An 11,607-nucleotide genomic window follows, 5' to 3' on the forward strand; every position below is an offset into this window, starting at 1 on the left:
ACTATCTAAGCCCTGATTTGCTTTTTCAAACACATGTTTAGTCTTTTTAGGGTTCAGAGTATAGAATGTGTTCACTTGATTTCCAATAGTGCCATAGAGAAACTTGGAATGGGAATCTGTTTTCATATTTGCAGTCTCGCCTGTCATGGAAGCTGTAATCTTTGTTATTACAGGGAAATACTGAAGCTTCAGGGTCCCCTTAAACCCGAAGAACAAGAAAGACACCTGTGTTAATTTGCCTTGGCATTAACACTAGGCATTATTACTATTATCAGCCTAGATGCCAAAAAAAAGACAAAAGGGGATGAACACCTTGTTCATGTAGTTATTGTTATATTAACTTTGGCTCATCTGCATTTTGACACACTCCAGAAAGTGCTATTTCAATATGTTAGGGAAAGTCTCTATGCCATGTCTACTCTCTGCAGATATTTCTCTCAGTCTAAACACTTCACAAAAAAGACAAGATAGGCTCTTTCCCAGAGATTCATATGAAATTTTATTTACTCTCTACCCCATTTGAGTTTTACCTGTGAAACTTATTTATACCACCAATGTAATCTACGTTAACTGACAACATAGATTATTCCTATCCAACAAGCCGTTTAAAGAAACGTTCAGTTACTTATGTCACTAATCATTCTACTACTGTAAGCTTTTCCCAGTCCTCATTGAGTTTGATGGAATTGACTGGAATGCTTCTTTCTGACACATTACTTTTTCTAACTCCCATAAAATAGCCTTCTCTGCATTGTACACACTTCCAGGCTTCTCTGTGACTTACCTCAAAAGCCTTTGCAGGTTAGCCCTTGGTAATCAGCCATAGCTGTTTCAGATAAAGGAGCTATTGGCAATCAGCATAGGTGTTTCAGATAAAGAAGCTATGATGGAGACTGACCTCACTTCTACTTAGATCTTCAGAGTCTTAATTTCTGCCTCCAAGAATGTCCCTCTCCAACCCAGTGCAAGCCAAAAAGAGGACAGATGGAGAGAAAGATTATCTAACCTCAGGATGCCTAGTTCTTCCAGCCCATTTTAACTTCTTTCCCACTGCGGTCATTTGGTGTATCACTCATTTTAGGAGTAAGACACTATCTCTTTTTCATAACTGAAGCTTAATTTGAATTACAGCGCTTATGTACTTAACAGTTTTCTTTAAATTGTGTTAATTGTATTTCTTAGCAACTAAAACTTTCGTAAACTGCTTTTACATGAAAGGCCTTTTAAAAATTGTTTTATATATATTCTCACAGTTATCAAAACAAGACAGAATATTTTAAGTGAGATTTCAACTTTTTATCTGCCCCAGTTTCCTAATTTGTATTTAGAAAAAGGAAAAAGAAAATCCCCACACCCTGAGGATAGTGGCAAGGATTTATTTATACTTAGCAAAATGTCTTGCTCCTAGTAAATAATAAATGCCAACTTTTATTCTATATAAAGCACTTAACAAAATGCCAAGCCTGTGATAGGTTCTTAATAAATGGCAATTATTATATTATCCAAATTAGACACAGACTGGAAAGGAAAAAAGTATTGTTAATACATGGGAGCTTCTTCCCTCCCTCCCCTTTTTTTCCTGTCAACTTGCTATCTTTCTCTTGCCTTCAATCCCTTCTTCATTTTTTTCTTTCCTCATCTCCTTTTTGGTTTCAAATCAAACATGCTGGAGATTGAAGAAAAAGAGAACAGGAATGGGAGCACATAAAATCTAAGTCTAAAAGAACAATTATTGGAAAATAATTTGATATCTGCTTAAAAGTACAAAATTGCCAACATAGAGCCAAAAGACATTTATAATGTTTCCCCAGTGGCTGGTATTTAATTAGTGCTCAGCTATTGGCTCTACTGTCAATGGGATAAATCATTCACAAGCGATTTTGGAGGCTCAAACTATTGCCACCACCATTTCATCAATCTTCTCATCAGCTTTGTCATTACAGATCTCAGCAATTTCTCACCTTTTAGGAACTCTGCATGGATTTGACCTCAAGAAGTATTTGGCCACTATCATCTCAGCTATTAAATGTCAGATTCAGACATATCAAACTGTGTGTCAAGACATCGCATTCTGGCAGTAATGAACCCATTACCTTTCCCCACCTTATAAAGCATGCTCTTTAAGCACCCGAAATTGTGTGATACAAGTTCTCTCAGGGGCTCATTTTATTGTGGATGCCTTTGAAAAGAATGTCTGTTGCCAGCTATATTAGTTTCCAGACTTTTGATAGTTTGCGCCTACACATTATGCAGATAATATCTGCTTGTCTTTCGTGGGTGAAACAGGCAGCAGGTTTAGGCAGAGAGATATAGATAAGCAACCTGTTCCATTAGCATTTTTCAGGTTTGCCTGTTAAGATCAATAAATTCTTCAAATTATATTTTCTACTCTGCAAAAAGAATCACACTGAGCTTGCTTTATGTGTGCTAATGAGTCACTGGAGGGCAAAAAGGCCAATGGACACTGGATACATAGCTATCAGGCTGCTTCCAATAAATACTCGTCTATCTAGGCTGTTTGTCACCCATGTGGTGGTGGTCTGATGCATAAGCATGCTTGGTGGATTCAAGCAGGAGATCAGTGAGACTGGATGGTAGCAAGCAAGGGAAAAACAGTATGGGAGGGACCAAGAGACTTTTCTTTGGTGTAGTGGATCCATTTAGCAGTTGACCGAAGCCTACATATTCATCTCAGAATATATATGAGAATTTTAAACAAACAAAAATACAAAAGATTACAAAGGAAACCATTTTATTGAGATAACAATTACCTAATCAGTGTGCGTTATGGCAATATTGTGTGCTTCTTTACTGACACATTAAAACAAGATCTCATGGGGTTGTTGTTTGATCTAGTGGTGATTTGAAGTCATGATGATCATAAGTAGTATTTTGAGATCTCTACAACAACTATAATGTGATAGGAAATATTTGTGATTTCTACTGATGATAAAGTCACAGGAACTGCTGACATCACTGTGGTTTGCGGCTACAGTCATGATAGAAGAAAGTGCTAAACTGCAGTTAGAGTTTAATGAGAATAATTATTTTTCTTTCTCTCAAGTTCATCAACTCTCTGAGACCTCTTAGTGTCTGTGGACCATGGGTCAAGGGCTCATGTTGTAAGAAAGGCATTTGGATTTTACTCCTAGGGGAATGAAAGCCTTGGTAGGGCAGCAGGGGGAGTGGGGAGGCACACATGCTCCAGTGTACTTGTCCATTTAAGTCAGGAAGCACACAGAACCTTCCTTGTCTGTTCCTCTACCCTGTGTCCCACAGTGCTCTGGGCACCTCTTGTTCTGGTATTTACCACATTATTATGTGATAACTGTGCTGTTTTCTCTAACAGATTGTATGGACAATATTAACCAGTTTCCTTTGAAGAATGTTTTTGGTTTATTGCATTTCATGTTCAAAAACAGTGATCTGAAATAAATACATTGAAAATATATTTGATTGTCATATTCAAATGTTAGAAAAATGTGATGTCTTGTAAGGATTTTACCACTAGTATGGATAAGAACTATGTATCCACCATCTTTGTTCAAGCCCTGGCCCAAACCAACTACTGAATATTTGTTAAATAATGAAGACTGGGATGCTTTTGAAAGAATTACAGATGAATCTACACTGATTTTTCTGAGACATTTTTTTTTGAAAGGGGTTATATGTGGAAATATACATTTAAAAAATAACATCATCAGACTTTAAAACTGGAAATGGAAACATTGATGTTATCAGATAGATTTTTTAAAAAGAATTTAAAAGTAGATGTATCGAAAATAGATAATATGGGTACCTAAAGACCAAGGTTCACTTGTTTAAAAATCACAGGAGCTTCTGCGGAGAAACCAAAGACCAGGTAGGCAAAAGGATTAAGCACTATGCACACCTGCTACAAATCAACAGGTCGAAGGCTCAGGAAAGGGAATGAGCTTCCAGGAATCTCTATTTTCTCCAGTTTGTCCCTAGAATAGGCTTTCTACTTTAGATATAGCTTGAAAGCTGCCCAACCCCAACACACTGCCAGTCAGCCATAGATGAAGGAAGGGGTAGAGCAGAATTTCCCCCAGAGCTGGGCCACACCTGGGACCTGGCTGGAGTTCTGTACACTACCGCTGGTTTCTAGTCCCTGTGTTTTTTATGGGGTGGGGACGGAGATCAACATTTGAATCTTAATTTAAAAGCTACTGAAATACAGAGAAAACCCTATTTAGCATGCTCAAAATATGACCCCAAAAAGAAGACCTGTATGAGACAGATGTACTGGCTTTCCGCATGCCCAACTCCTCATTGTAAGAAACAATGTATTCTATGGCCATGCTACCCTAAACAAGCCCGATCCCGTCTGATCTCGGAAGTTAAGCAAGGTCAGGCTTGGTTAGTACTTGGATTGGAGACCACCTAGGAAAACCAGGTGCTATAGGCGTAAAAAATTAAAAAATAAGGGATCGTAAACTGACAAAGTCCTTGCAATCTGTGAGGTCAACCAAGGGTTGCCTCGCCTAAAAAATAAAAAAAATAATAATAAAAAAAGAAACAATGTAAAACATTAATTAGTTCAATGCCTTTTTATCAAGATTTTCTACCTGCTGGGCCCCTCAAACTAAAACACACACACACACACACACACACACACACACACCCACGGGCAAAATTATAGAATCCCTGTCTTTGAGTTAATTGTAAGCTAACAAGTAAATCCACCACCACAGTAAAAGTCTGCAGGGAGGAGTGAAGAAAAAGTTCACCAAAGATGCGATATTTGAGCAGACATGAACGGAAAAAGTAAAGGGATTTGTTATTTCAGGAATCATGCGCTCTAAGCAAAGACCAGGCTGATCAATGAGAAACTGGAGCCATATCAGGTCTACGCAGTCTCAGGGAGATTTAAAAATGCCATGAGCTTGTTTATCATTTGATCAGATTTGGCTAATGAATTAATGGTCATATCTATGGCTTAGAAATGGTGTCCCAACAGGCTGTTCAGCTCTAACTCTAATCACATGAAGGCTTAGGAGACTATGAGAGCTTCAGGCCAGCTAATAAAAGTCCCATGTGTTCACTATTTCATCCAATTTGTCATGAGTTTGGTCCTGGCACTGTGCTGGAGGCAAGAAAATAAAAGTTATCTGGACCGTGAACACACTATCTTGGTTTCATAAAAAAATTATAATAATAATGAGCAAATTTGCATAAGTTATATGAGCAACAGCATGGATGGTACCATGAGATAATGGCAGAAGAATTCTGAATTAGACTTAAATGAGATATAGAAGCACTGAAAAGAGATCTCTGATATAGAAGTGTACTTTCATCATTAAAAATATATATATATATATGATTTTATTATCATGGTTATGAATTTGGAATCCTGAGTTAAAATTTCAACTCTGTCATTTATTTGCTGTGAGGTCTTTGAAATTTTACATAACATTTCTAAGTCTTAATGTCCTCATCCATAAAATGGGAATGATTATAATGACTACCAAATAGGATTGTTGTGTTAATTAAATGAGATCATCCAAGTGAGGTGCTTAGACAAAGGAAGCACTCAATATCTCAACATAAGTGACACTTAAAATGTATGTGTGTGTGTGTGTATGTGTGTGTAAGTTAGTGAATGACCAAGCTAAAGTTTATTCGCTTTTGAAATCCAGTTATCCTTGGCTATTGTTGATAAGTTATAAAGTTTACCTTTATTTGTAACAGAGCAGTATGCCACATTATTTCTGATACTCAAAAGTAGATGTTGAATTCAATATAGAGAAGTAAAAAATGTAGTGTGGAATAGGGTTTGAATCAATCAATCTCTCTGTGCTGCACACACACATACAGATAACCTCTGCTTTGTACATTGATGATGTTTCACATTTTACTTAGTTCACGGCTCTATACTACTGGGTAAATCAAAGGCGCTAAAGAGTTTTACGGGTAAGGTAATGATGAAGGGAGCAATTTAAATTCCATTTCTGCTGCAACTACCTCATGGAATTTCTTTAATTGCATGTTTAATAAATTTATTAATACATTCCATCCTCTTTACCCCCACCCTCTACGGAAACCATTTGCTGAATGTACTTAGAAAATGTGGGATGAAATTTCTTTTTCCTTTGCTTCCTATACAGAACGTGACTATATGGGGGGTTCACTCACTGCTGGCAAATGGCCATTTCCTGCCTCTAGACAGAAAGGCTTACAAGAACATAAAAAAAAAAAAAAAAACAGTCAAAAGCCTCTGTAGACATTCAATAACTTATAAAGAAAAGAATGTTTTGATGAGTTAGTGCAAATGAATCAGAAACATATGGATCTTATTTCCCTTGAGTTTAAATTTGTAAAGAGAAAAAACTTCTTAGAAAAATGAACTTTGTAGATGTCACTGAACCCAGCGGAAAAACATATGAGATGATTACTCAACTTAATACATTCCTAAGTTGCCCTGTGCTTAGCTGAAGCATACTCAGGTCATTTGTAGCTCAATTTGGACTGTCAAACACACAGCCCATCATGCTCTAATTGTTTTCAGAGTAAAATTCTGGACAGAAGAAGATATTAAGGTGGTTAGCATTTTCAGCGATTTTAGTATAGCGGTTCATTTTCTAATTCCTTAAAGAAAGTTAATTTTGTCAAGTGGCAGGAGATTCTGGAAACATTGTGGATAATACATATCTGTATATCCAGGGGCCAATCCATGGGTGGATGGTGGAAACAGGTCCCCATAAAGGATGACAAGGTACCAATTAGAAAATCATCTCTTGAAGGTACAACTAAATGGTGCCCTCATACCCAGGGAAAACTAATTTGCTTCATGTGACTGAGCACTTCATTCTCAAAAGGTCTTTCAGGAACCAATATAGACAAGATCCAAGAGATAAACCTGTTCGCTTACTTTTACAATCTGACTATAATAATTACTCAAATAATAATTCAATTGTACATGTTGATGACTATTACTTATTAAATATATCTCATGCATGAAGGTATCTGAACACATATCCAGAGACAATGATTACTATAAACAGGATATTGAAAATGTATCAAAGTACTTTCTAAAAGAGAGGAAGAGGCCCAACTACGTACAGGGTGCCACAGAAAGCTGACTAGCAACTCCCATGGATATTTCACGTGAGTCGAAGTTACGCATCATATTTAGACATGATCAAACTCATTTATTTGCCAACCCATGTCAAAGGGAATTATGAGACTGAAAAAACAAGTGCTCCTTAGTGGGAAGTCTGCGGTGGCCACTCTGGTACCTTCTAGACAATACACCCCACATGAAGTTCCTAATCCCTTGTTAGAAAGCCAGTTATATACTGGTTGAGAGGGGGACTTACTCTCACAGTTCTCACTTAGCAGATGCTTTCCCACATTAGAGAGTAAATATGAGCTTGTACCTTGGCGCGTTCTAGTTGGAAGAGATCCTTGAGAGTAAATAGTGTAATCATTCTCAACCACTAGCTGGAGAAATTTTCAAAATAGAGGCCGCTGTTCTTTCTTGATATTTTGATGTAGTAGATTTAGAAGATATCCCAGTTATCTGATTTAATTATTTCCCAGATAATTTTCACCTTATTCTACTGATGAGAAACAGACCCAGAATAGGTGTAACATCTCCCAGAATCTCCCTGATTCCCAAGCCAGTATCCCTCGGACAAACACAGCTCACCTGGACCATTACGGAAACTCTTCAGTATATAATAGGGCAGGAAAAACAGCCCAGAGCAAGGAAAAATCTGCTGGTTAAGCACAGTCAGTGTTTATGTTGCAGAATAAATGTAGTTGAGTTATTCTTATGCTTATAAAGTCAGCACATAAAGTTTCACACGGGTAAAATTATCCTTTAAGCTTTTTTTAAAAAGGCCCTATGTTTGAAACTGACACATCTCAATAGATCCTAACAAGCCCATTTTTCCTCCAGCTTTAGGAGAGATTGTTGGAGTGCTTTTAAGTTGCCGTTGAGCAAGGATGATATTTTGGCTAATATTTAGGAGCACTGTCAGAGAAACAACAACAAAACAAAGTCTATGTACTAGCATCACATCAATGCAGAAGGAAGCTAAGAAACATGAGAATTTTGACCAATTGGAAGAAAAATGAATTCATATATCTTACCTCATGCAAAGATTTATTTTGAAACTGATAATAAATTTCATCTTTTAAAATCTCACTCTCTCCTTATCGCTGTCTTTTTGTAAGGAGTGCCTATAACAGAAGCTATAGGTACAAGTAGCACGTCTCCTCCACTGAATAGAACTTGCTCTGGTGCTCAGCAGGTCACATGCCACACATGCCAGGTGGCTGCACCCTTGCTGCAGAACCAAGTCTAAGATTAGTAGTTCAGGATCTACCTGAAGCTCTTACTTACTTGCCTGAGGGCTTCAAACTTGGGATCACAAATGGGAAAATTACATTATGAATAGGTTTTAGAAACATGGATTCGACATGGGTTTAAGGAACCGTAAATCCCCCAATAACCTTCTATTCCTGCTTCATGTAAATGAATAATCTTCTCACTAAATGTTGAGGCTCCCTGGTGTAGAATAAAGAGATTAAAGCTTATTCAAGTTCCTGTATGATGGGACTTCTAAGGAGTCCATGAATAGAAATAAAGAAAACTCAATCTGACTGAGAAGAGTATGTTCGCATGTCCTGTCACTGGGCTCACAATCCAGGTCCTCCAAACCAGCTTTTACCCATAATTAAACTGATGTTCTATGTCCACAGGTCCACACTCTTGTGAAGTTTCTTCTAGTATGTTTCCCGTTGAAGAAATTATGGCTTCTTCAACAGACCTACCCATGTTTCTTACCATAGTGAGTAGCAGTGTCATTATCAAAAGAAGTCTGGTTTTTATAAAGGCCACCACTATGCTTAAATGTGTTAGAAGAAACAGTGAGATGGTTATGGCTTTGGCCACAGCTTCCACATAAAACAGAGTCCTAGCTGAGAACATTTCCTCTCATAGGCAAATCATTTAATTCCACTAGAATGAGAAAGTACCTTTTTTGTTCTTCCCTGAGTTAAGCTGGATGGCAGTGGTAAGACTACTGATTTTCCATTCAATCATAGCAGCACATGAGTCCTATTTAATCAATGTGAGGGCAAGGCAAAGGGTTGTTTTTCTTTCCTACCTAGGTAGAAGGAAGGCGCATACTTCTAGCTCATGAAAATGGCTATAAAATGTCCTTCAGTAGGACCTCTCAGTGTCATTTTTATCCCTGTGTCAGATGTAGATCTAACCACATGCTCGGAGTTTTATTTTCTATTTATAAAAATGTCACATCATTTGGATAATCAGCAGCTTGAATTTCATAAGGAGTTTTAAAGGTTGGCTATTTTGAAACCACCATATAATTCAGATCATTTACAGAAAAGCAATATGGCAGCCTCTTCTCCTACACTAAATGGGTCAAGGTTGTTAATATTGACTCTAAAAATACACCCATATAAACATGGGATATCACCTTAAAGGCATCCAGACAGCATATGAAAATGTTTCTTTATCTTTGATATGTCATCTGAAGAGCCTGGAGAAACAGAGAAAATAGATTTCTATCGGTCTGATTGTGCTGCGATGACCTGGGCAAAGACACAACTGGCTGCAACAGTGGACAACATCAATAATAATAAATTCCAGAGCTAGAGGAGACATGGCCTACCCTCCCCGTTTTGCAGATGAGGAACCCAGAAAGATGAAATTAATTGTCCAAGGTTAAATGAGAAAATGGAAGAATCTTATTAGAACCTATGTTTTCTGACTTTTAATCCAATGTTTTAATCTGTACACCAAGCTTACTCTTTGAGATAATAATAGCTGGTGGTAAAAGGCAACATACCTCCTCACACCTAGGTCCCAGGAACCATAATTCCCATTTTGGTTGCATGGAAGAGGATTTAAGCAACTGTTATATCATGGCCTCATTGATATACTCCTGCAGACTTGGAAGTTGTCTCATTGTCTTATGGACTTAAAATTTATACTTTGCAAAGGGATCCACTCTATTTCAAACATACCTATCTATGTTACTTATTCTTGGCTTCTACCCATTATTGGCTTCCGTTATTACATGTTTCTTGCCTCCAGGTTACAGAGAAGAAGGAAGAAGAATCAGCCATCAGTATATAAATAAATAATCTTTTGATTTGCCCCATGTGTGAAAGTAAGTGTTAAAAGACCAAATTTTTTAAACAGCTATTACTCACTTTGCTATTGAGAATAGTGACCCTTAAGTATTTTTCCAGCCTAACGTATATGAAGGACCTGAGACACACCCATAAAAAGCAGCAGTTCAACATAGCAGTTCTTTGAAAGGGGTAGAATGAACTATTCAAAACACATAAAGTGCTTTTTTGTGTGTGTGTGGGGGGAGAAGCCCTTCAAAAGATTCTCAGTTCTCCATTTTCTTTAGTTGAGAATTATTAGCTTGAGCTGTTAAAATTAAAAATGAGAAGTTATACTGTTTTGCTAAAATATACCATATTTTGCCTCAATTCGGTTCTTCACTCAAGCCAGCAGAATGGGCTCCATGACTCTGCCAACTGCCCAACAATCAGTGACATCTTCAGCAAAATATCCTTCTGAAGCAGACCACCTCTCCTCAAGATGGCAGGGGACATGCTGCTGGCAGCAATGTCTCTCTGCTTCACCATCAAAGTGAATCCTAATTTCCTTTCCTAACTCCAGTTTGCAAAAACATCCTACGGAAAGACTATAATCAGCCTACTGGATTCTATATCTACAAATGTATTCTGAGTGGCTAAGTTTGGGGAAGATTTTCAGTTTTGCACTAACTGTCACTGGACACAGAAGTAGTGTTACAGAACATGCAAGTGCCCAAGTAGCTGACCTTAGGAATTTCCTTTTCTTTGAACTTTAACTACCATATCTGTAAAACAAAAGAAAAAAAACCTACCTTGAAGAAAGGTTGTGAAAATGTAATAGCATATGTTATAGAAGCATGTAATAGTATGTGTCCCAAACACAAGCCATGGGACACACTAGGATCCAGAAAAATATTTTTTTGTCTTCTTTCTTTTGCTATTTCACATACCTACTCCACATGTCCTAGTACTCTTTCTAGAATCCCCAGGCCTAGTAGCACATATATGTGAATTTCCCATACCTATCTGAACATAGGTTCATTCCCCCACCAAGACAGAGCATATTTTTAGGTTCTCTCTATAATCCATTCTATTTATCTAGAATGGGGGCATAATGGACACTGTGCTGGGTGAAGGACAGCTGGCAGAGGAGGACATTTGTTGATTATAGGTCAGCACAGAAGTCAACAAAGCCTCTCTACACCACAGGGCACTGTAGGTTGGCATCACTAAAGCACCCTGGGGCCTTGATTATCCAGACATCCCCTACTGGGAGAAGAAAAAATCATTAGACTTTAAAGAGCTCTCCACACAGAGTAAGACTAGGGGAAAGGATGCCTAGGCAGCCTTACTTTAATGCCTAAAAGTGTCTGATTAAAGCCCTCCCCATCCTAGGCACATTAACTTACTAACTAAAGCAGGAAAATATATATTATTCCACTTATCATGCTTCTTATTGACAGGAATAAGGTTATAAAGCTTGGAGGCAATAGCAAAGGG

At 37.7% G+C, this 11,607-nt stretch overlaps 1 pseudogene; it reads left to right on the top strand.

Annotated features, from left to right (window-relative positions):
* The first annotated feature begins 4,310 nt into the window (after positions 1–4,310).
* On the top strand, positions 4,311–4,429 carry LOC112471171 (annotated as a pseudogene).
* Positions 4,430–11,607: the final 7,178 nt, after the last annotated feature.

Source organism: Pteropus alecto, unplaced genomic scaffold, assembly GCF_000325575.1.
Source record: "Pteropus alecto unplaced genomic scaffold, ASM32557v1 scaffold45, whole genome shotgun sequence".
Lineage (NCBI taxonomy): Eukaryota > Metazoa > Chordata > Mammalia > Chiroptera > Pteropodidae > Pteropus > Pteropus alecto.